This window comes from Cervus canadensis, chromosome 13, assembly GCF_019320065.1.
Source record: "Cervus canadensis isolate Bull #8, Minnesota chromosome 13, ASM1932006v1, whole genome shotgun sequence".
Taxonomy (NCBI): Eukaryota; Metazoa; Chordata; class Mammalia; order Artiodactyla; family Cervidae; genus Cervus; species Cervus canadensis.
In genome coordinates, this window is record NC_057398.1 from 23,475,142 (window position 1) to 23,501,078 (window position 25,937).

At 47.3% G+C, this 25,937-nt stretch overlaps 1 protein-coding gene across 5 annotated transcripts in view; it reads left to right on the forward strand.

Moving 5' to 3' along the window:
* The first annotated feature begins 1,292 nt into the window (after positions 1-1,292).
* The window catches only part of KIAA0040 (KIAA0040 ortholog), a 39,939-nt gene continuing 15,294 nt past the window's right edge, over positions 1,293-25,937 (forward strand). For 2 of the 5 annotated variants that reach the window (XM_043485189.1, XM_043485187.1), the window contains exons 1-3: positions 1,293-1,756; positions 9,876-9,929; positions 19,272-19,351. The gene's annotated coding sequence lies outside the window, so the exon portion shown is untranslated. The remainder of the gene's footprint in view (positions 1,757-9,875; positions 9,930-19,271; positions 19,352-25,937) is intronic. The other 3 variants (XM_043485188.1, XM_043485186.1, XM_043485190.1) reach the window with 2 other exon arrangements.

Sequence of the window (25,937 nt, forward strand, 5' to 3'; positions counted from 1 at the left end):
CCCATTCCTTGCTCAGGGCCCTGTTAGACTCTGGCTTTCAGCTCAAGAGTGTCAGAGGAACCAGATCTATTAATACATAGGTAGACAGCTATAGGCTCAGTGAGGTTACAGAGTGAGTGTTTCCCACCTTGGTTAGCACGTCTGCTAAGAGAAGCTCCTCATCCTGACCCTTCTAAGCAATCTCTCCAGCCCAATCATCCAATCTCTGCTGGCCCTACCTGACCACCTGTCAGCCCACCTGCTTCTGGAATCCACCTTCCCCCTCTTCTTGTTCAAATCCAGACTGAGTTTTCTCCACCTGTGTTTCTGGCAAGGAGGTCTTATCTAATTTCCTTCCACTGGAGGAAAACTTTTCTTTCTCTCTCTTTGCTTAATGATCCTTGGCATTTCTGATGGGAGCACTGGGTTTTCTCTTTGGTCTTCCAACTCAGAGCCATTTGGTTTCTCCAGCGCTAACAGAAACAGATCTCTTATTCCTCCGTGGAAACAGCTGGCAGCACTAGTCATGTTTAACACCCACCCGCAGAGGACAAAGGACACCGGCACTCAAGCACAGGAGGTGGAGGGCAAGACACGGCTCAGCACCCGGCACTTGGGCACCTGGCAGAAAGAGTCAAGAGGGCAGCAGCTCAGGTCCATGACATGGAAGGACCCTTGGACACTCCAGGGCCAGGCTTCCCACACACACAGCACCTGGGAAACACTGAGCTCCCTGCCCTGAGTCATCAGAAACTTTGGGTCTGGAGTCCTTCCCACGCGGTGGGCAGCTCTTTCATTTTCTAGCTTCCCAGGTGCTGGACACCTGACCCACTAGATCCAAAGAAAGAGTGGATGAGGGCAATACTGAGGAGAGGGGAAGCAACTCTGAAACCTCTGTGAAGGCATTTCCCCCTCCATCTCTGCTTCTGACAGCTCCTACAGGAGCACACACTTTCTCATCGCCTTCAGCGAACAGTGCAAAGCCTTCTCCATGGTGTTGCGTGCGCCCCACCAAACACACAGCCCTGATCAGGTGAGCCCTGCACTGCCCTCTGTCCAGTGAAGGCACGAGAACCATCACCCAGTCTGCCCCCATGGGCTCCCTCTCCAACACCTCCCGCCGCCTCTCCAAGAAGGCTGCTCCATTAGGAAGGGCTGGGCTGTTTTCACTTAAGCCCACTTTCCCTCCCGGAGAGGTCTCAGGTCTCTGGGAACTTTGTTGCGTCCCTGAAAGCACTGAGGGACTGGTTGGCTCCGCAGGCAGGCAGGGGAGCGGCTGTGTCCTGCAGGAGGCGTGTTCCGGGACACGACACGCAAGGGCGGGGCGGGGACGGGGTAGCCGGCGGGAAGCCCTGGCAGGAGGGTGCGTCCCGGCCCGTGTGCGCCCAAGGCCAAGGGCACCCCGTTCTCCGCGGGCCCGGGCCCGGGGTGGAGAGTGTGGGCCGAGCCCAAGACGCGCGAGGGGCAACGAGTCTGATTCAGGAAGTCGAGCCTCTGACATCAGGGGCAGGACGACGAAGTGGAGTGAAACCTCAAAAATGCGAAGCCTGCGCCCGCGGGAGGGCAGGGGACATAGAGGGCGCCTTTCTCGCCACCGGCGGCAGGTACGCGCGGCGCAGGGCGGCCCCCGCTGACCCGCCCCTCCGGGCCAGGACCGCGCGGAACCGGCAGGGGCTTCCGAGGAGACACCCGGCACCTCGGCCGCCTTCGCTGGGGCGGCACCCGGCGGATCCCCGGGCGACCGCGCCTGCAGGAAGGCCTCCGGTGGGACTCAAAGGTGAGTCTCAAGAGTTTGTGTGGTTGTCTGTGTGCGTGTGTGTTTAAATACATTTTAAGGTGCCTTCCGTTGGTAAGGGGACTTCCCACTCCCTCTTGCCTCTAGAAGGATGAGTCCAACCCCAGAGATCAGTGAAATCTGAAGATCGTTTCCAAACAGCCTCTTGCCCCTCACTTCCAGCGTTCCCCCCGCTTTGCAAGGATTCTCAGCAGCCTTACATCTGCTTCTGGGCTAAGTCCACATGGGTTCCCAGCCGCGTCTGGGGTGGAGTTCTCAGACTCTAGTTGACAACAGCTGCCGGCAGGAGCGGCTTGAAAGGGACAGAGGGACATTCAGTTTGCTGTAGGAACAAGTCAAGACCTGAGACCCTCCAAAAAGCATTCCAGGCTCCAAGGTTTCTAAATTGTTCTAGGCAAGCCGAATTTTCAAAAGGGGTCTAAGAAACTGGCCACAAGGAAAAAACGGCCTGGAGCCAGGGCTGGAATGGGAGCCTTTCTGCTATTTCCTGAGCCTCAGGGGATTTGCTGTGACCCAGACTTCTGCCTAACTTCTCTGCCTCTCTCAAGGGTCCCACTCCTACTTCCCTCCCCCCACGTGACGGTAGAATGGAGGACACAATGAGACCTGTTTCCCTAGTGTTTTGAATAACTTCACAGGAATACATTATGTAATAGAGTTAAATAAACTATAGACATTAGCTTGTGGGAGCACCAGTCTTGCCCAACCGAAAGGGAAACCGAAGCAGACAGGCACGGCTTTAATTTCTCAGAGAACACTGGCAGTCCACTTGCTGCAAGAATTCTGTTGAATGAGGAAGGGTGTTACCCTTGAGCGTCTGAGAAGCACTTTTCTCCCAAAGCTGTTGCATTTAATTCACTCAACTCAAGTGCATAAGAACCTGAAGGTAATCTGAAGGGACCCTCATTCTGAAGTCCCGCTGGGTAAGGGAAGAGCCTTGATTTATATGGAGCAGGACTTGAGGATGGCACTGATGCTAGGCTGTTCCTAACCTCGGTACAAATGGTTTCCAAGTTCCGCCTAGAGAATTCAGCAAGGATGTCACCGTCAACCTCCTGGCCTGATGTGTCTACCTGTTGCCCAGTGCCAGGCTGGGGAGGCAGATGTATTGAAAAATCTGATCAAGTCTTTCATTTTATCTGAGATTCTGGCTCCCCATCCCCAGTCCGGATATAATTTTAAGAAAAAAATGCATTGAAAGCCAAATGTTTCTCCAGCCTTCAAACTTTGTTAACATTTAACCCATGGAATGGGCTTCCCTGGTGGCTCATGCATGTGTGTATGTACATGCTAAGTTGCTTTGACTCTTTACAACCCCATGGACTGTAGCCCACCAGGCTCCTGGAGTGGGTTGCCATTTCCTACTGCAGGGGATCTTCCTAACCCAGAGATCGAACCTGCATCTCTCACGTCTCACGTCTCCTTGTTAGGTGGGTTCTTTACCGTTAGCGCCACCCAGGAAGCCCCTCCCTGGTAGCCCAGTGGTGAAGAATGCACTTGCCAATGCGGGAGACAGGGGTTCACTCCCTGAGTCAGGAAGATCCCCTGGAGAAGGAAATGGCAACCCACCCCAGTATTCTCAACTGGGAAATCCCATGGACAGAGGAGCCTGGCAGGCTATAGTCCATGGGGTCGCAGAAGAGTTGGACATGACTTAGAGACTAAACAACAACAAACCTGTGGAATAGAGAAAGGATGTTTTCCACCCTGTCCCCTGAATACTAACTGGGGAACTGCAGGTAATGCAGATTACACTACTATGCAAGGAATGATGAGCTCTTTCCTGTGGCAGTGGGAATTCATTTTTTAAGCAGGGAAAGAGTATGGTCAGATCTGTGTTTGGAGAGAGAACTAATGGCCAGATGGAAGCCGGGTTGGAGAGATAAGGAACAGAGATCAGGAGGACCTCAGCTAAGAGAACAGCAGAGGGAACTGAGAAAAGGGGTTTGGACTTTTGGTAATTTAGGAAGTAGAGTCAGAGGTACCTGGAGACCAAGTGAATGTGGCTTAGGAGGAATGAATGGAATGGAGGATTATAAGGTGTTGAGCTGGGGATGGGAAGATGCATTGTGATGCTTGTAATGAAAACCACATGAACTGGAGGAGGAGTGGACTTAGGAAGCAGAGTTTGGGAGAAAACGATGAACACTTCAGACACATTTAAGTTGGGTGTACTCAGGAGATGCCTGGGTGGAGATATATGAGAGGTAGTGGGTACACAGGTCTGGAACCCAAGGAGACGTGGAGGTTGCTCCAGTGCGACTATCTCAGATGCTGTGCAGAAAAGCAGTGTTGAAGGAAACTAAAGAGGACTGTATTACACTGTCAATGAGATCGCTTGACCCTGAAGGGTCTTGGATTGGTCAGTAATGGCCTACAGATCTTATTTTCATATCACATACTGACTTCCATATGACTCCCATGAGACGCCCATGGTTTCCCCCAGCTGTCTTGCAGGATGATACCTAAAATGTTGGTGAGAACCCTGGGTTAACGACACACAGGTGGTGAGGATGCATTTAACCAATAAGCAAATCCCCAGGAATTACTCCCCAACATGAGAAGTGAATACTTTAGTTGAATTGTAAGATCTGCAGATCTCCCCAGAACTCATACCCCAAGTCAAGGCATGGCATCTGTGTGGGAGAGTCCTACCTTCATTAAAACAAGAAGGACAACTTCCTCAGATGAATTCTAAACCTCTGTAGAGTGGTCCTTTAGGTCTGGCTGCCAATGCCCAGATCAGGATTTTATGTGACCTGGTAGGGAAGAAAAAATCACCTTGAACTTGGAACTAGACAGACATGGGTTCAATTCTTGCCTTGACCACTTATTAGCTGCCCTTGCACAAGTCTTTGAATCTCTCAGCTTCATTTCCTTTACATTTAAAATGGGGATAATTATGTCTCACCAGGGCAATGGTTAGAATCAGAATCAAATTGAAAAAGAAAGTACATTTAATGTGCTATATAAATTGTACAGTTCTATAAAAATGTAAGGGGGTTTTATTATTATTACTAATCTTTCCCCTTGAAGTCACCAAATCAGATGGGCCATGTAAGTGTAGGATTTGGGCAGCATCGTAGGTCCAGACGTGCAGCTTTTTAACTGCATATAATATTTGAAGGCTGTAATTATAGACGTCTCCTTCCGTCAGAGCAATGACGGGTATCTGCTTCGCTTTTTACTCCTTACTTAATGTGATCAAAGATCAAAGAAGTGAATGGTCTCCTAAAGCGAATGCAGATTGTATACTGACCAGGAGCTCCTGGGAGCTCACAGGGATAAAGCAGCCAGGATTCCACTTACTAAGCCACAGACCAACCCCATTTGCAGCTGAGGCCACCCAAAGGGGACACTTTTTTTTCTGTAATCCTCATCAGTGTGCTAGTTGAACCAGCAGTAGTCCTGAATCCGAGCATCTTTCAATGGCTTAGATGTCTCTGTGGTTTTCCTGTCTCCCAGCCAGAAAAGCCTAACATATTCCAACCTAGTGAAGCTCAAGTTTTAGGCCAACATTAGAACTTTCAAATAAACAGACTTCTGATAGGGGCTGGTTGTTGAATGAAGAAAAGGAAGTAACCACAGACTCAGAGACTTCAAATGGAAAAACACTTTAGAGATGAGCCAGCCCCTCCCCCTCACTTCACAGATGAGCAAACTAAGGCTCAGAGAGGGAAGTGTGTGCTGGGGTCAACAGCTGGTTAATGGGGGAACCAATATCCAAGTCCTCGAACAGCGAACACTCCCTGGGGTTTCTACCACCTGGACCTTCTGTGCCTCACACACGGGGGCACAGGCAGGCACTGAGAGGCTGGCAGAGGGGAGAAGTGGAAAGACTGTATTTAAAGGCTGCATCTTCCCCACAGTGGCCCCTGGGGGGTAACCCAGGGGGTAACCAGGAGCAGCCCCTCCTTTAAGGGACTTCTCAGGTGGTGCTAGTGGTAACAAACCCACCTGCCAATGCAGGTTAGACATAAGAGATGCGGGTTTAATCCCTGGGTCAGGAAGACCCCCTGGAGGAGAGCATGGCACCCCACTCCAGCATTCTTGCCTGGGTCTCACAGAGTTGGACATCTGAAGCGACCTAGCGCGCGTGCGCACACACACACACACACACACACACTCCTCTATGGCAGTCTCTCTGCCACACCCAAGCCTTCTGCTTCATCAGTGTCAAGCCTCAAACTGTTCTTAATTCCCAGAGAGTCCCTTGAGAAGGGATACAATACTAGCTGCCTTAATGAACTAAAATCTGGTTTTCTGGGGGTTTGTTTTGTTTTGTTTTCTTAACCTTTTTTTTAAATTAGAGGATAACTGCTTTGCAACGTTGTGTTGGGTTCTGCCATACGACAATGCAAATCAGCCCTAAGTGTATATCCCCTCCTTCTTGAGCCTCTGTCCCACCCACCCCACCCCATCCCTCACACAGGTCCCAGGTTGAGCTCCCTGTGTTACATAGCAGTTTCCTGGATCTGTTTTACACATGGTAGTGTATATATGTCAGTGTTACTCTCAATGCATCCCACCCTCTCCTTCCCCCACTGTGTCCACAAGTCTGTTCTCTACGTCTGTATCTCTATCCTTGCCCTGTAAATAGGCCCATCAGTACCATTTTTCTAGATTCCATATACATGCCTTAATAGACGATATTTGTTTTTTTCTTTCTGACTTACTTCACTCTGTATAACAGACTCTAAGTTCATCCACCTCAATTCAACTGACTCACATTCACTCCTTTTTATGTCTGAGTAATATTCCATTGTATATATGTACAACAGCTTCATTATCCCTTCCTCTGTTGATGAACATCTAGGTTCCTTCCATGTCCTGGCTATTATATATAGTGCTCCAATAAACATTGGGGTACATATGTCTTTTTGAATTACTAAAACCTATTTATTAGTGTTTCATGAAACTTGTCATGAAGACTATTTCCAGACAAGTGGGTCTGGAAATACACATGGGTATTTCATTTTTGGGTCATCATTACACGTCAAAATGATAGTCAACTCACTGTTCAGTGGAAAGGCTGTAAGTGAATCACAGGAACTCATGAGACTCATCACAGGCACAGAAGAGACACAACAGTGGCAGACAGACTTTCTCCCTCTCTAAGCACTGGGAGGAAAATCTGCAGCACAGTTTTGGATAGACAATGCCCAGGGCTACCGAGCAGCTCAGGTTTCTGACATGTCCCCCGCATCAGCCTGAGCCATCTGAACAGAGCACCACCTGGGGATGTGCGTGGGAGACCAGGCGAGCGTAGCTGAGCTCCCAAACAAACTCCACCCAAACACAGGATTCCTTTCTGAGGGTAACTCCCAAGGGACTGTGGCAGTTCCGACCCGAATCCTGGCCCTGGGAAGAGGCTTCCTCCCACGCTTGTAAGCAAACTGCTCCATGGAATTTGTTGCTAAGAAATGAAAGGAAACCTAATCACAGCCATGTTTCTTGATCAGACCTGAAGATTTGTAAGTCATTGCAGACTCTCAACCGTCTCTCTCTTTTTAACAAAGAGCAAGCCTTGCTCTCAACTGTCTGTAACTCGTTCCTCTTGGGATGTTTTTCAGCAGACTTTTATTCGTCTTAAATATGACCCTGATTTCAAGCTGGATAACCTTAAGGAAAGCCCATCCACAACTTCGTTTAGTTTTCCAGGCAAGGTAGAAAAGACAATTGGCAGGAGAGAGGGGGAAAATTTAATAGCAATAAGGATATAAAATCGCTCAGTCGTGTCCAATTCTTTGTGACCACGTGGACTATACAGTTCATGGAATTCTCCAGGCCAGAATACTGGAGTGGGGAGCCTTTCCCTTCTCCAGGGGATCTTCCCAACCCAGGGATTGAACTCAGGTTTCCCACATTGCACCAGCAGATTTTTCACCAGCTGAGTCACCAGGGAAGCCCTCAGCAACATGGATAGTTGTACATAATAATATTAATACTTTTAGTCTTCTATTGTCCTTTTCAGGACAAAAGTTGGGGGTACATAGGTTTAGAGATGGGTGTGGAGGCAAGGGTTTGGGGGCGGAGAAATAGGCAGGGGAAACTGGGACATTCAATTAGCTTTAGCGTCATGGGAGCAGAATGGCATGCAGTGCACATGCTGGGTCTTAACCTAAATGAGATGTGACTGTGGCCACCTTAAATAAGAAAAGAGGAAAGCTGCACATGAGCCTGGAGCCTCTGAGATCCTGAGGCTGCGTCTTTTCAAAATTTCTAATCCTAGGTCCCTCTGCAACTCCACCAAAGGGTCAAAGCACCAGCTTTCAAAAGCCCCTCTGCTGTAAAGACTCCACAGCAGCTCAGGGCCCCAGGAGCCTCTCAGGCACACTGGCCCAAAATCCCCCAGGAACTAACGCTGGGGTCACAGTGACTTAGGTCTGCAGTGTGCATGCTAGGCTCTCCATAGCTATTGGTTGAATCATGGTGCTAAGACTTTGAGGCACACAAAAGTGACAGCCGCTGCTCCCTCCCACCACCCCCACCAGGCTGCTCTACCAGCACATCCAGCATTTCATGGTTGTTTCTGTTCTGCTGAGGAGAAGCAGTGGGGCTGGAAGAGAACATGCCACTGTCAGGGCCAGCCCTGCAGACGCACCCCATCTGTCAGGCTCCTTTCTGATTCCTGACTGATGGCTCCCACCCACCCCTCCCTCACTCCACCTTCCAGTCTGACCTGAAACATCTCCTGCCCAAGGCCCACAGTCTGCCCAGCAGCAGTTGCCAGCGCAGTGATGGCCATGGCCTAGATGAAAACCTCCAGACTCATTACGTGGGTGACCCACCCTATCCCATAATGAGGCCTCCCAGGGAGAGGGGAGCACACAGACGCAGCACACCACCCAGACATGACCTGCTTGCTCAGAGTGCTCCTGGTTTCCAGAAGAGAAACTCAGACCCTTCCCTGCAGGATGTTTGGCCCAACGCCTTCTCTGGCTCAAGAGAAAAGCAATGATGTGCCGGGTGCCTTAGGACACTCACTGCTTTCCAACTACTGTGTTCGTGTAGTTTTGCATGGAGATATTATTGACCCCTCTAAAGAAAGAGCTGATTTTTACTGTGTTTTCAGTGGATAGATGGCACAGGTTTCCACAGCGAGGTGTGGAAAGAATATCTGAGATGTTCAGATAGAAATACTGCATTTCCCCCACCCTGTCTGGGACAAGAGGAAGGGACCCAGTCACAGGGCATGTGACACATGGGGAAGAAGGTCTGATGCTCCTGACTGACATTTTCCAGGAATGTTTTAAAAATAAATATTATTCATTCAAGAAGGAATACTTCAACCACTGAGGTATGTGGTCATTCAGTATTTGGTACTGGAGGGAATGAATAAATACACACTAAAAAGATAATCAAATCAACAATGTTATACTTCTTAAAACTTAATAATGGAAACTGTACCATTGTTTTCCATTTATCATCTATCAGCTTTCAAGAAATTTTGTATTATCTCCTCCCATATTTTTTATGGAAGTGAAATTCACATTACAGAAAATTAATCATTTTAATGTGAACAATTCAGTGGCATTTAGTACATTCACAAAAGGGATTGATTGAAAGTTTTAGTTGCTCAGTCGTGTCTGACTCTTGTGATCCCATGGACTGTAGCCCAGCAGGCTCCACTGTCCATGGAATTTTCCTGGCAAGAATACTGAAGTAGGTTGCCATTTCCTTCTCCAGGGGATCTTCCTGACCCAGGGATTGAACCTGGGTCTCCTGCATTGCTGGAGGATTCTTTACCATCTGAGCCACAAGGGAAGCCCATAGTACATTCACAATGTTGTATAAATAGTATCACCACCTCTAGTTCTAAAATATTTTCATCATTGCAAAATAAACCCCCAGATCCATTAAGCAGTTACCCCTTATTGTTCCCTTTTCCCAGCTCCAGGCAATCTGCATTTATGGATTTATCTATTCTGATATTTCCTATAAATGTATGCCCTTTTGTATCTGGCTTCTTTCATTTAGCTTAATGCTTTCAAGGTTCATTCACGTTTTAGCCTTTACTGGTGTTTCGTGCTTTTTGTGGCTGAATAATTATTCATTCTGTGATTTACTATAATTTGTTTAACTGTTCATCTGTTGATAGATGCTTGGGTTGTTTCTACCTTTTGGCTATTGTGAACAGTGCTGTTATGAACATGTAAGTACAAAGATTTGTTTGAGTACCTATTTTCAATTGTTCTGGGTAGATACCTAGGAGTAGAATTTTTAGATCATAGGGTAACTCTATGTGTAACTTTTTGAGGAACCATCAAACTGTATTCTCCAACATTTTAATCAGCAGATGTAAGTTCACTTCCTTTCTTGAGGATAAGAGGCATATGAAGTGACATGCTTTCCCACGCCTGGTCCCTTATTTGTTGTCTTTGAGCTTATCCTTTAAGGAAAGATACTAAACTCTGCTTCTTGTTGTCCTAGAGATGTGGAGTTATTTGGATGCTTGAGATAGAAAATATTTGGGGGACTTCCCTGGTGGTGCAGTGAATAAGAATCCACCTGCCAATGCAAGAGACGTAGGTACGATTCCAAGTCCAGGAAGATCCCACATGCCGCAGAGCAGCTAAGCCTGTGCACCACAACTCCTGAGCCTGTGCTCTAGGGCCCACGCACTGCAACTGCTGAGCCCACACACACAACTGTAGCGGTCTGTACATTCTAGGGCCCATGAGCCACAGCTAATGAGCCGCTGTGCCACAAGTACTGAAGCCCATATGCCCAGAGCCTGTGCTCTGCAACAGGAGAAACTGCTGCAGTGAGAAGCCTGTGCACCACAGCTAGAGGGTAGCCCCCACTCTCTGCAACTAGAGAAAGCCCACACGCAGCAGTGAAAACCCAGCAGAGTCAAAAAATAAATAAATGATAAATAAAGAAAATATTTGGGTAAACTACAAATCCTTCTTGGTGCAGTTAAGTAGTAGGCAATAGGTAACACCAGCAGTATTTCTGGAGGACTGTTGATGTGCCACGCATTGCATTAAGAAAGTCATACCCTTGCTCTCATTTAACCCTCGTAGTTCAACTATGATACCTATCTGCCATAGGAGGAAAACTGAAGTCTCTACCAAGAGTTAAGTTCTCTTCCTCTGGCTCCAAAGTGTTATTGATAAGCCTCTCCTACAAAGAAACTGCAACTGCCACCAATGATGAATCAGAAGCTGTTCTGTTACGGTCCACTTTGGCAGATGGATAAAGACACAGTTATAATAGTGTGACCAGTGCTTTTATAGGTGTGACAATAGTGAAGAAGTACACTTAGCCCAGCTCTTAGGTGACAGACTTACCAGAGGAGACAAAATCTAAGTTCCTGTTATTATTTCATTTATAAATAAATGAGCTTTTGTGCCACTTAGTGAGGCTGGACCCTCCCCCATCCTCCTTTGGCACCACCAGGTCATCATTCCTTGTGCCCAGTGTCTGGCATGCAGTAGCTGCTCATTAAACATACGTTAATAAACACATGTCTATCCTAAAGGAGATCAGTCCTGGGTGTTCATTGGACAAACTGATGCTGAAGCTGAAACTCCAATACTTTGGCCACCTCATACAAAGAGTTGACTCATTGGAAAAGACCCTGATGCTGGGAGGGCATGGGGGCAGGAGGAGAAGGGGACGACAGAGGATAAGATGGCTGGATGGCATCACTGACTCGATGGGCATGAGTCTGAGTAAACTCCAGGAGTTGGTGATGGACAGGGAGGCCTGGCGTGCTGCAACTCATGGGGTCGCAGAGTCGGACACGACTGAGCGACTGAACTGAACTGAACTGAATAAACACATGTGCTTCTGCAGATGGAACTTCCAGGCCCTGTCATACTGCTACAGGACTGCAATGCCTGAGACTCAACTCCTTTGCTTTCCTAAAACAGCTGGGGCGTCCCTGGTGGCTCAGTGGTAAAGAATCCACCTGCCCATGCAGAAGACACGGCTTCCATCCCCAGTATGGAAAGATGCCACATTCTGCAGGGCAACTAAGCCTGTGAACCACAACTACTTAGCCTGAGCTCTAGAGCCTGTGCTCCACGACATGAGAAGCCACCACAGTGAGAAGCCCACACACCGCCACCAGAGAGCGGTCCCCACTTGCCACAACTAGAGAACAGGCTGAGCAGCAACGAAGACCCAGTACAGCCAAAAATAAATAAATAAATAAGCAGCTGTGGCCCAGGTATGAGGGAAAGGAAATGAGGAAAGGCCTAGAACAACTTTGTTCTCTCAGTCTGAAAACATGAGGAGACAAGAGAAGGCAGGGAGCGGGGTGGGGAGAGGGGTGAGGCTGTGAAGATACCTCCCCTTGCCCAGGTGAGGAGTCTGTAGAAGTGCCTGGGGTCCTGGAGCAGACACGGAATGAACTGCTAAACCACTTTTCCGAAACTCTAAGTTCTCCACTTCATCTCAGGGTTGAGTTGTTGCATCAAGACTTCCAAGCTCATGGCTATCCCATATCTGAGGCAGTTCACCTCGGCCTGCAGGGACAAGAAGCAGCAGCCTGGTGGAAAGATCTCGATTCTCCCCAGGGGATAATTCTCACTCCTCTTTCCCAGGGGTTTTCGGTGAGATTCGGCCATCACTTACCTTCCCTGGTTCACATTCAGCTCCTCTCTACAAAAAGAGAGCCCTGCTGGCCTTGCTTTAGAAGGCAGAAGCTGTCCCAGCCTGGCTCTGGCTGCACCTTACTTATGCTGGGTCGCGCTGGGTCTTCGTTGGTGTACGGGCTTTCTCTTGTGGTGGTGAGAAGAGGCTATTCTTCATTGCAGTGTGTGAACTTCTCATTGCTGTGGCTTCTTTTGCTGTGGAGCCTGGGCTCCAAGTGCACAGACTTCAGTAGTTGCAGCTCATAGGCTCTAGGGCATGGGCTCAGTAGTTGTGATGCATGGGCTTAGTTGCCCTGGACCAGATCTTCCCAGACTAGGGATCGATCCTGTGTCCCCTGCACTGGCAGGCAGATTTCTTAACCACTGGACCACCAGGAAGTCCCTCTGGCTTCATTTTTTTCTCATCACATTTCTTAAGTGTCTTTGTGTCTGCTGGACACTATCCTGGAGGCCGTGGGGGAATTTAAAAACCAAAACCAGGCACAGGTCCCACCTGCAGAGGCCTACTGCCTATTCCTAGGAAGCTGCCCAGCCCAGCCGCAGTCATGCCCCCTCATCTAGAGGTGGAAGAAACAGCCTTCCCCACCACCCCCGCCACCGGAATTAGAGCCTGTCCTGGGATCTCTGCTTGCAGGTGCCACCGTTTCTTTGCCCACCACCCAGGCTCTGGACTGTGCCACTCGTGGCATCCCCAACATCTGCTTCACCCTGCTTGGCTGGTTCTCCAGGCTCTGACCAACTTACCTAAGTCATAAGCTGCTACTCTGGGTACCTAACCCCAACTGTGAAAGCAAGGCCTTCTTGTTCTGCACAGGCCCCAGTCCTGGTCCCCTCCACTGCTGTAGCCCTACCCTGTTATAGCACCTGGGACCTGGCCATGCAGAGGCCACTGCAAAGCTTGTGGAGATATAAGGGCTCAGGTTCCCAGGGATGACTGTGGGCACCCTGACCTGGAGGAGGTAACACACAGCCCCTCACAGACACTCTCAACTCTCCCATCCCATAACCACTCAGTCGGTTCACTAACCAATGGACAAGCATTTATTAAGCATCTACTATTTGCCAACACTGAAGTAGGCATGGGGGGATTCCTAGAGGAGAAAGCTCTCAAATAGTCTACAATCAAGTGGAAAAGCAGATACGAACAGCATCTGTACCACAAGTATACAATAGGAAGACTACATAAGTATCCCACAGTATCTTACATGCATTGTCAGGGAGGTAGGTAGGAGAGATGGACAGAAACGTTCAATTGTGATGATCTCTTTGTAACCGTGATTCCAGAAAAAGTCCCCAGGTCACTAAATTATCCTTTCTCTTACCCTGTCTGCTGAGGGCTGTTCAGTACACATAGGTCAGAGTTTGCTCTAGTTTTATAGGCCAGAGCCTTCCTCGTGGGCTCTGCCTGGGACACCCAAAGGCATCTTGCCATACTACACATGGGAGTCATCAATCACTGTGGTCCCTACTGCATCCTTGAACTCCCCACTGCTGGATTACAGCAGGGGTCACAAGCTCAACACCCATGGGGCCTGACAGATAAAACTAACATGTATGGAATGTGGGCCAGGTGCTGCCTTAACCACATGACAAAGATGATTCAACTCATCTGATTTCCATAACAATTCAATGGCAGAGGGTCTATTCTGATTATTATTTTATAGCTGAGGGACAGAGGGGTAGAGAGACTATCCTAGGTTGGACAGCTAGTGAATGGAGGAGGGCAAGCAGCCTTTGACCCAAGCTAGTCCACCTGAGAGAGTAACACAGGTAGTGTGGGAATCCCTACAGGACTCGCTGGAAGCTGTGCCTCAACCAACCTCTTTTCACTGATCACATCTACCTTACAGGCTTCCAGCTTGCAGCCTGTGATTTCGAGTTGCCCTTCTTACACAAAAAACTCATTTGGTTTCCACCAACCTTGGGATAAATGTTAATAGTACTATTACATGGGTAGGCTAACTGAGTGTCTGTGTGTGTGTGTGTGTGTGTGTGTGTGTGTGTGAAAGAGTTGTTGTTGTTTAATTGCTCAGTCGTGTCCAACTCTTCGACCCCATGGACTGTAGCCCAACAGGCTCCATGGGATTTCCCAGCAAGAATAATGGAGTGGGTTGCCATTTGGAGCAATCTCTTTGATCTTGGGCCAGTTGGAACTGGCTTTGGTTACCCTCATGGCCCCAGATTGGAATTCGGGATTATCACACATTTAAGAATATACAAAGGAATAAAGCATGTTTGGAGTTGAGAGGGAAGGAGGCAGAAAACTGACTAGCCACTCAGATTTTCTCACGCAATAATCTGCTTTCACGGTTAAACATGAAAAACAACCCCTGGGTAGGTCCTTGGCCCAGGGCATCATCTTGTTACTCCTGCTCTGTCCTTGGACATTCAAGTCAGAATAAGGAAGGAGGTGAGGAGGGAGAGCAAGTCTCCCAGTAGCATCTCTTCTCAGGCCACAGCCTTTAGGAACCCTCACCTTGGGCCAAGCTGTTGCCTGGAATACCATGGATTAGAGCAGCTGGCTGGGAGAGTGAGCTGTTTGTTGCCATGGTAACAATGGCAGATTCAAACTCTCCAGATCTGGGCCCGGTGCCTGGGCCACCTTGATTGGCTTCTTTCTCTGAGCCAGCTGTGCTTTCTTGAACAGCCTGGAATCCCTTCATTCTCATCCTCACTGCATTTAATCATCCCATTCTCCCGGCAGGTGCCATTTCAAATCCCACCCTCCTCGAAGCCTTGCCTAGATTCCCTCATTGGAATGAACAGCTTCCTTCGTGCTGCTCCCATAACCATTTGCTTGCATTTCCCTTGGGACATGTAACTAGTCATGCTTCACTGTTCCCCTGTGCTCATCCATTTCCCAAGCGAAAAATAAATCCCTTGATTCACAGTCTGTGTCTTTAGTTTGGAATCCCTTACCCAGGTGGCTGGCAGCAAGTTTCACATCTTGTTAGGCAGCATTAGCTGGGAGAGCCTTACAGAAAAGAAGCTCCTTGTGCGCACAGTAGGTTCTCAACGGAAGTGCATTGTATTGAACTGTGTGTTGTAGAGAGGGGAAAGGGCAGTTCCTTGGCCTCCTTGGACTCAATTGTGTCAACAACCCAGGCTCAGGGAAGGAAGAAAAAAGCCAGCCAAAGGAGTTCCTCTTTCTGAGGAAAAAAAACAAGAACTTTTTGCAGTAATACCAGTGAGGTACCGAGACACTGAATGCAACACACACTCTCGCTACTCAATTGACTTGGCGTCTGAGAATTACCAAATGGAATGTTAGCAATTCATGACAGCAAAATGTGTCAGGAACACAGCCAACCGGGGCTTTCCAAAAGCATGGCAATAGCCTCACTCTCATGTGATATAATTATAATATTCAATATGGCACCCTGTGAGGCAAAGGCCCATATCCATTTGAGGCCAGCGATCTTTGGAAGGCAGGTCTCACTGCTGTCATTTCTGTTTCTTGGCACTGACAGCCTCACTGGAGATTCAAAAGTATCCAGTCACGGAAAGAGGCCTGCAGAGTGTGCCTGCAGTCTGGAATGCCCCCTGGCTATCTGGCATCTGAGCACATTCTGAGCCCAGGCTGAATGAATTCTCCAAACCCAGAATACTGAAATTCCAATTGGTAGATTTTTTTTTCTTTTCCTGAGTATCTTCTGTGTGGCCACAATGCTGGGTACGAACCCATAAACCAGTGTGGCATAGTGGAATGAGCCCTGGATATTTAGGGGCAGAAGAGCTGCCACATCTGCCATGATTGGCTGTGAGACCTTGGGCAACTCATTGCAGTGAACCTCAGTTTCCTCATCTATAAATATGGTCATTCACTAATTCAACAAGTATTTTCCAAGAACAAAACAGGTGCAAATATTTTCCAAGAACAAACATGTCCCATCAAATATTTTTCCAAGAACAGAACAGGTGGGAGTACATTCTGTCTAGAAAGGAAGCAAGATGATTAAATAAACAGTGACTCTAAAGTGGGTCATAGGCTGTGGTGACGGTATAGAGACAGTGTCGGGGTACAGGACAGAGGCTCTAATGAGGTCGTGGAAGGTTTCCCAAGGGGGTGCTATTTTAGCTGAGACTAAATGCATAGAGACCAGGAGATTGCAGAGTACTGGTTGAGGTGGGATTGGGGGAGAGTTGGGGGCATTTGAGATAAAGAAGCTCTCGAGGCCCCAAAGCAGGAAGGACCACATATCTCAGGGAGTCTGAGAAATGGAGGGTTTTATAAACTGGAAGACTGACTGGTTGCCATTGTTGGTTCCTCTCCTGTAGCTTTTTGGGAGTTAATACAATAAGGAGAGTATCACGCTGGGAAATGGAAAAACTAGAACCTGGTCTGCCCTTGGCCACTGACCAGCTTAGCAATTTTAAACAAATTTTGAACACCCATTTCTGTTCTTTAGTTTATTCATCTGTGAAATAGGGCAAGAAATCCCTTCCCTTCTCACATTACAGTGGATTTAATGAAGAAATGTTTGCAGAAGAGAAGCTGTTAAAAAATTAAAATGAGTTATAAGTGCAGGGTCTTTGCTAGTACTTTCCCCAGTCATAAATAAATTCAAACCCATTCAGGCATCAGTTTTAAGACTGGAGAAGTGATTGCACCATGGTTACCGCCTCCCTTCCCAAGGGATCAGGAAATAAATCACAGTTTCTTTCTGATTGGTTTGGTGATATTTCATTTCAGTTCATAATCGGATTTTGTCTAAGGGAGAAAGTACGCTATTAATAAAAGTGTTTTGTTTTTTTTTTAATTGTAATATTTGTGATTACCAAGCCTGGCTGGTTAGGTCAGACTACCCATGAGCCCTGGAGAAGGCAATGGCATCCCACTCCAGTACTCTTGCCTGGAAAATTCCATGGACGGAGGAGCCTGGTAGACTGCAGTCCATGGGTCGCTAAGAGTCAGACACAACTGAGCAACTTCCCTTTCACTTTTCACTTTCATGCATTGGAGAAGGAAATGGCAACCCACTCCAGTGTTCTTGCCTGGAAAATCCCAGGGATGGCAGAGCCTGGTGGGCTGCCGTCTATGGGGTTACACAGAGTCGGACATAGTTGAAGCAACTTAGCAGCAGCAGCAGTCCATGAGCCCAGGGTGGCCCTTAATCCTGCTCTGGCCAAGGCATACTTTGAATTACCAGAGGGATCAGGTAAGAGAATGAAACATTGACACTGCTGCATCTCTCCTGCTCACCAACATTCAGGACTTTGTTGTTACACCAAACCTATGCTGAGCCTTCCAAGCCCCCTGAAATCTCACCCACCTTCCTCAGGAGGTTTCTTCACTGCCTTCCCAGTCCCAAACTCTGTACGTGCTGGCCTCTGGACCCCAGCTCTTGCTTTCCCATCTTATTCAGCTCAGCCTAGCTTCCCTTCTCTCACTTAAAGTCCAACCCTCGATGTGATCACGCCCAGTATAGGAGCCCCGCACAACCTCCATCTCCTCCAGGTTGCCTCTCCCTTAAAACCTAAGCCAACAGCCATCACTCTCCTTTCTAACTGTGCATGCATTTTGGCACTTCCTGATATTTATCTTAGCCTTTAATAGCTTGTATTATTTTTGAAAACTAAACTGTAAAGCACATTATCAGTTTATAAAGACTCTCATGCATATTTAACTTGACTTTCACAACAACACTGGATGGTGAGTGGAGTCAGTGGAGTTATTACCTTCCCATCTGAGAGATGGGGAACCTGAGGCTTGGGGTTCAGGGACCTGCACTGTCGCCGGGCAGGACTTACCGTGTTCTAAGTCTCATGAAGAAACTCTTCTAACTCTGCTCATTGTTATGTGGCAGCCTGGATGGGAGGGGAGTTTGGGAGAGAATAGAGACATGTGTATGTATGTCTGAGTCGCTGTGCTATTCACCTGAAACGATCACAGCTGTTAATTGGCTATACCCCAATACAAAATAAAAAGGTTTTTTTTTAAAAAAAGAAATCCTAGGCTGGGAACCAGATCATACAGTTCTCTTTTCCCCCTCAGCACCATGTTGATCACACAGCAGATACTTAACTAACATTTCTTAGAATGAAATCCATATGCAACTACCAGAAAAATAATTGGAATGGCATATTTCATTGATGCAAATCATCACTATTAGTACTATTAGCCTCCTCATGGATCAACAACAGGATGCTTGAGAATTGTTTTTATTTTAGTGACCCAGTAAACAACTTCGGGGAGGCTCTCACATGTTCTATACAAACCTCCCTAACCCGCGCCCCCGCCACCGGCGGTCAGTCAGAGGGCAGCCACCCCTGCAGTTTCTGCTCCTTCTGCTCACACCAAGCAGCCTGGCCCCACCGACTCTTGCTTCCTGCAAAGGATGGAATGTGCTTATCAGAACCTGCCTGGCAGGGTGGACATGCTTGACCAGCCCTTGGAAATCTGGGGTCATTTGGGCACACAGAGGATCCAGGCTGCCTAGCACCGTGGCACTGCGAGGGGAAAGAGGAGCCTCACTGGTTGGGGTAGGGTCGGGATGGGGTCCACCCATCCACCCATTCGGGGTTGGAGGCAGGAAGACCTCCCAGCATGGCAGCCAGTTTTCCAAGAACCTCAGGCCACTGTGATGACCTGGCAGAACTGAGGGATGATGGCTGCTGCCCTGTCCCTACATCGGCCCGGAGTAACGCCAGTCGTGACTCTTAAGAACTTGTGCAGTTCCTGACAGCCGAGGTGCACATTCACACGCCCTGCTGCTCTGACACAAGGACCAGGCAGGTGCCCACTTCCAGTTGGTGGTTGACTTTGGAAAGTGCCTGCGTACAGTCAGGCCTTCAGAACTGTATCAGTAGCCTGCCTCCCTCCCAGCCCCATGCCCGCTGCCCTTCTGCAGTGGTGAACCATGCTATCACTTTCTTGTGTCTCTTCCCAGATTTCCCCCATTTGGGAGATAAAGAAATTGAGGCCCCAAGTGACTGAATGAGCTTCCTGAGGACGCACGTTAAGTCACAGGTAAGAATTTGAACTGGCTTCTCATACCACCACGAACTTCCCCTATGTTCCCAAGCTATCTTTTAGCCAAGAATTCAGCTTGTATGAAAATCTTCAAGAGTATAAACAAATAAAACCACATATTATTCAAAGCCAGGCCTGGGGATCTGGAGCCTCATAGACTGTCTACTGAGGAGCAGAGCTGCCTACCCCTCTCAGGGCACTCACTTCCAGGCCCTTCTCTGGCTGCTCCAAGCCAACTCCCATCTCTGGGACCCTCTCCTGCCTTCCAGCTAGCAGGGGCAGGACTACACATCATGACCATTTTGCCCTATCAAAATGCTCTCACTCAATGTCCTATTTCTTCAAGATACTGATACTTTGAGGGTTGGTCTGATAAAATAAATATACATACATACATTGGGCTGATAAAATATACATACATACATACATACATACGTAGGGCTGCTAAGGAAAGATAAAGCTTAAGGCTGGTGTAGAGCCAGGTCAGAGTCAGAGTTCTCTGGCGTCTCCCACCATCTCCCCCACCTCCCATTGACCCCATATGCTTTCCAGAGTGTCTTCCATAATATTTTGAGGTCTCCAGGCAAGGATGGAGCAGAGGTGGTGGCTAGGGAGGACAGGATAGGGCTGAGGGAAGAGTGTGTGTGTGTGTGTGTGTGTGTGTGTGTGTGTGTGTGTGTGTGTGTGTGTGTGTGTGTGTGTGTGCGTGCGTGCGTGCGTGCGTGCGTGCGTGCGTGTGTGAAAGAGGGTACTGAGGCAAAAAAGGGGGTGTTACTTGCCTGGGTGGGTGCTCCATCAATGTTTTAGCACATTCATATATGTCTTCTACGTTCACCAACAGTCACTTATCAAAATGGTAAAAATACATCTATATCCACACTCGATGTTGGGGGTACAGATGTAAATGCATACAGACAGGAAGTGAAGATTCATCCAGCAGTAACATCGACTCCTCCGCACTACATGCCCTCTGTGGCCCAAAGTCTGACGAACCCGAACTGTTTCCACACTGTGCATTCCACAGGGGTGAGTTAAGACTGGAAGGAGAATATTTCTGCTCACTCCCTCTATGACTTGGCCTTTACATTTTAAGCCTTAATATTACAGTAAGGTAGCTTTCAGCTTTTAATTGCCCTGAACTTTTGTTAACATTAAATGAAGGGAGGAAATGGAAAGGAAAATAAAATTGTATCTGTATTGCTTCTGAGTTGCATAATTGTATATTTTTGCCACCCCATTAGTTTTCAACTATTCCAGCCTCTAAACCTCTCCCCCGCCACCACTGAGGAAAATAAATAAGTCAGTCATTCAGCTATTGCTGCAAAGTTTGCCAGACTCTGAGTTCTCTAATATTAAAGAGAGTGATGCAACTTTAAATTCAGAGTCTATTTTTTAATTACCACCTGTGGGAGACCCTGAATCACACAAGTGCTTTGCTGTCTTCTTGCTTTTTCTAAAAACATTCCTTCCCTCTAAGCAGATATGACGTTAAACATCAGTTATTGGAGTCAGCCACAGACTGTGTCCCCTTTATTTGGGGACCAGAGAAGGCACTGCCCCTCCCCAACCGCTTCTAACTCCAAGATGACCTCAGAGCCTCAGCTCACACTTTCCAAAAATAAAACTGTACCTCGGCACTTTACCACACCCAGCAAGATTGGCTCCAAAATTTTTTACCAAATAGTTTGGAAGAGTGAAAATAAGAGCAGTATAACCCAGGTATGTCACTGTAACCATGGCTACAGGTTTTATTAGCACTAATACGAGGATGTGGTCAGATTGGATATATACAGACGGCAAACACAAGCCTGAGTGGTGTCAGAGTGTGTGCCCATAAATTCTCCAAATTGGAAACGTGGCCCTTAATGACTATGATTCATAAAGGACCTGGGGCAGGCAGGGGTGAGGATGGAGGGAAGGTGAGGGCGTTGAGGGAGGAGAAGGTTTAGGTTGGAGGGCTGCATCAAGAAGGGAGTCAGTAACTAAAATTACTTCTAATTTTAGCTGTAATTCAACTTTTGAATACAATCCTCTAACATGCCCCTACCTTGCATTTAGACTATGTTCTTTGATGTACCTTGTCGTTAGTTCAAAAGTCTTGACAGATATCTGAGATGGCTAATAGCTGTAGTTCTCAGATGAAAAGGGGGCTCAGAAAGCTTAACTGATTTGCCCAAGGTCAGAAGCTTGGAGGACAAGTGAACCCAGAACTAGAACTGGTTCCTCTTAATATTCTTTCCACCGCACCCGTCTGCCAGCCTTTATATTCTGCTTGGGACATTTGGATATGTATTCATTCCTCTTGCAAACATCCCTCATCCTTATCATTTGTTTAATTAGCCAGAAACCAAGATCAATCCATCAAACTGGAGGTGACAGCTGGAAAGTAAGGCTTGCCTTTTGTCCTCATCTCTTTTTCAAGCCCCCTGCCTGGCTTCCAGCTATACAGATGACAGCACAAAGAATAGGCACTGTAGTCCCTATTCCAGAGGGAGTGTGTGGTATTGGGATTACAAAGTTTAATATGCCTCCAGGGACCAGGTAGGTGTCAGGACCGGGTGAAGCCAGCAGAGTGGGACTGGGGTACAGGTTAGGGGAACATCGGTCCTTCTAATGCTCCAGCAGATATGGGAGGTTAGTGTAGCCCAATTTTAGGACTCACTAAAGAATGAGAATTGTATATGAAATCAGAGGAGGAAAAAATAAAGTAAAATAGAAGTGCCTAAGGATTGGATATAGCTCCTGGGCTGTCAGTGAGCACTCTAGGGAGTTTTATGAGTTTAGGTCCCCAGCATCAACGGTCATGTGTGACGTATTGCACTTCTCTTATATTTCTGGTCCTATTAAAATGTGAGCCCCTTAGGGTCACAGGAGGTGTCTTAGTTCATCAAGGGTGTGTCCACAGAGTGTGGCACACATGCCAGGCTTTCAAATACTTGACAAGTGAATGATTGGTGAATACCCCTTCATCCTAGAAGAGAGGGTCCAGAGACTGAAGTCCTCAGCATCTGGAGAATGGCAGTTCTAGAGCATAACATTTACAGCAGGGTCTTCTGCACTTTAGTAGCTCCTTTGTTGTTCAGTTGCTCGGTCATGTCCAGCTCTTTGTGACCCCATGAACTACAAGTTTTGTCTGTTCACAGGAAAAGTGATCAAACTGCACACCAGACTTCCCTGTCCTTCACCATCTCCTGGAGTTTGCTCAAACTCATGTCCATTGAGTCCGTGATGCCATCCAACCATCTCATCCTCTTTTGCCCCCTTTCCCTCTCACCCTCAGTTTTTCCCAGTATCAGGGTCTTTTCCAGTGAGTCAGCTCTTCCCATCAGGTGGCCAAAGTACTGGAACATCAGCTTCAGCATCAGTCCTTCCAATGAATATTCAGGGTTGATTACCTTTAGGGTTGACTGGTTTGATCTCCTTGAAGTCCAAGGGACTCTCAAGAGTCTACTCCAGCAACACAGTTCAAAAGCATCAGTTCTTCAGCGATCAGCCTTTTTATGGTCCAGCTCTCACATCCATACATAACTACATGTCGTCTGGCTAACACGAAGCGGTTGGAGGGCATGTCCCTGCTAGTCAGGGCCTGACAAAACGTGCTCCATTGGAGAAGGGTATGGCAAACCACTTCAGTATTATTGCCTCAAGAACCCCATGAACACAGTGAAAAGTAGCTCCATGGCCTTGGGCAAATTAGTCTCTGATAGCCTCGGTTTCCTTATCTGTATAATGGGGATTTAAAAGACTCACCTCCTGCATTCTTGAACGAGGTCATGTCTGTTGAGCCTTGATTACACACACAGAGTTGGACATTTAGTAAGAACACAACCAATGGTGGCTTTTGGATTCAACAGATCATTCTCTGTTCCTGTGAAAGGTGATAAGACATTATGCCAACCCTCTGTTTTTGAGGCTTTGGCCTCTGAGGTCTCTGTGTTAAAAGAGGATAGTCAAAGGAAAACAAGTGAGCATTCTAGCTGAAATGAAGAGGAGAAAGTTGATCGTGATGGACAAGACAAGGTAGCCCTAAGAAACTAGATCCTGGATGTCAGGAGGGCCGAGAGAGGGGTGGCAGCTGAGAATGAATGGAAATAAAATTAATGAGAGAGCAGGGGAAAGGCAAATGAGTCTGCCATGATTCGTAGGATCAGCTAACTCACTTCTTAAACCAGTTCACAGTAAAAGTGATCAAACCCTGCAAAAACTATGAATTCTGTAATGAATGGCTGCTTTTACCTTTCATGCAATGAGTAGTATAATAAATAGATGGCTATATGGCTTTCAAGGCAATTTTAAGGCACCCACTGTGTGAAGTGTACTTAGGCAACATGCTCTACACACATTATCTTTATACATATCATTCATTCACTCACTCATTCATTCATTCATCCATTCAACAAATACTGCCAGCCCACTTTCTGCTAGGCACTCTGTGGGGTATAAGGAGTAAAAAAATGTAGTACAGTGGAAAAACACCTCGCCTTCTGAGAAATGTGCTAATAGCTAATATCTGTGTTTACAGAAGAGAAAACCTAAACTCAAAGTGCTTAAGTGGATGTTGCCCAGACTCCAAGCCAGTGTTAGTGAGGAGAAGAAAACTCAAGTTTCCTTGATGATCTAGGGACATAAATATGAGGAAGTTTATAACTTGCTAACAAGCTGGGGATATTATACTCAATCATATTTAGTACTGTTGGAACTTTCAGAGTATCAGAGAGACACGATTTTTAGTGTTTATTCCTAAGAGTGACTGAAAATGACTAATTATTGTCAGAGTCTATGACATGCATCCTTGGGAGACAATGTAATTAAGGAAGGGAAGAGAGAAAGGAAAGGAAGAGAGAGGGAGAAAGAGTAAAGGAGAATAAAGTGGCTAGAGATTTTAGGCCATCCATAACAGAAAGTCAAAGAAAGCCCAGATGAAAACCCTTTTAAACTCTTTTCATTGTCCTTAAATTATTATCTGATTATTTTCCTTGCTTCATCTTTGAGCAGAGAGAAGGTGTCTTTTTCCTCTGCTCTATTTCCTAGCATAGCTTAATTAATACTTGATTGATTGAAAGATCGACTCATTTGAACCTGGAGTGAAATGGAGCTTTTTAATTTTCTTTTCTGCTGAACCTGAAATAGAGCATATAGTAATTAGGGAAGGATCCCTTGTTATCAGAAAGTCACAGCCACGATGAGCAATTTGTAACCGAGCAAAAGGAAGGTAGATGATTATTTGGGACCTGATAAAGCCTACTCCCCACTCCCTACTGCTTTCAGTGATATGGGAGTTTCTTGATCTTTATTTCCTCCTTGAAAGAGTTTCTTGGCTAGGGATCTGTCTGGACAGTGGGCTAAATGGTGGGTAATTGTCATCAGAGTCTGACCACAGATGTGACTGATGGCCTCTTTTCTATGCCTTTCATTACCCTGGCTCTCACCCCCCAAAACCTGGATTGACTAATTTACATTTTTTTAAAGATCTCTTGAGTTAATCAGCATTTCATTTATTCATTCATTCATTCAGGGACATGTTCAACTCTGGGCATCTAAACAGAATAAAACAGGCAAGGACCCAGTTCTCACTGAACTCGTTTAGCAGAGCAGGCAGACAGTCCATAAATGCATACGCCACAGTGACAAGAGCAATGCATGTGAATGAGAAATTTTAGAGTAGGAAGAACTACTAGGGCTGTAAGACAGGATGGTGTGGTAGAGATTCACCGGGGGCTTGGCTTCTCCGATGACTTGGTTAAGCAAGGCTTCCTGTTGAGCTAACATCTGAGGTTACAGTAAGTAGAAATGCCTTTGTGTGGAGCTTCTGCATGTTATGAAGTGGTCGATCACACTAAGATCTCAGAGAAGATGTACTGAAGGGATTAACAAGTTCCTGCAGGGTGGACAACTCTGAAGTAGGTGTGTCCAGGGCATGGTGAGTGAGGAGGTGGGTACAGGACAAGATTAGAGACGGAGGCAGGGCCAGCTGATGGAGGCATGTCTGGGGTACGGCAAGGAGTTTCGATTTGACTCCACAGGCATTGGGAAGCCATGGTGGGTGGGGGCAATGTGATCTGGCTCATGTGGGGAGAAGAGGCCATAAACAGGGAAGAGTAGAACCAGAGAGAATGGTTAGGAAGCTGAGCAGTAAGGGGTGATGGTGACCTAGCCATGACGTGGCGAGACGTGGACACATGTAGGATATATTTTAGAGAGAGAGGCCATGGGAGTGCTGAGGGGTGGGAGTGCTGTGCAGTCAGGGGGCGTACCTGAGTCTCCTGGGCCTACTGTGATGAAGCACCACAGGCTGGGCACTTTAAACAGCCCAAGTGAGTTGCCTCACGGTTCTGGGGGCTAGAAATCTGAGATCAAGGTGTTGGCAGGGCTGGGTCCTTCTGAAAGCCATGAAGAGAGGATCTGTTCCAGGCCCCTCTCCTTGGCTTGTCAATGGCCAGCTTCTCTCAGTGCTCCTTCACGCTGTCTTCCCTCTATGCAAGTTGACCTCTGTGTCCAAATTTCCCCTTTTCATAAGGAAACCAGTCATATTGGATTATAGACCCAATTTATGCCAGTATGATTCATCTTAACTAATTTATTG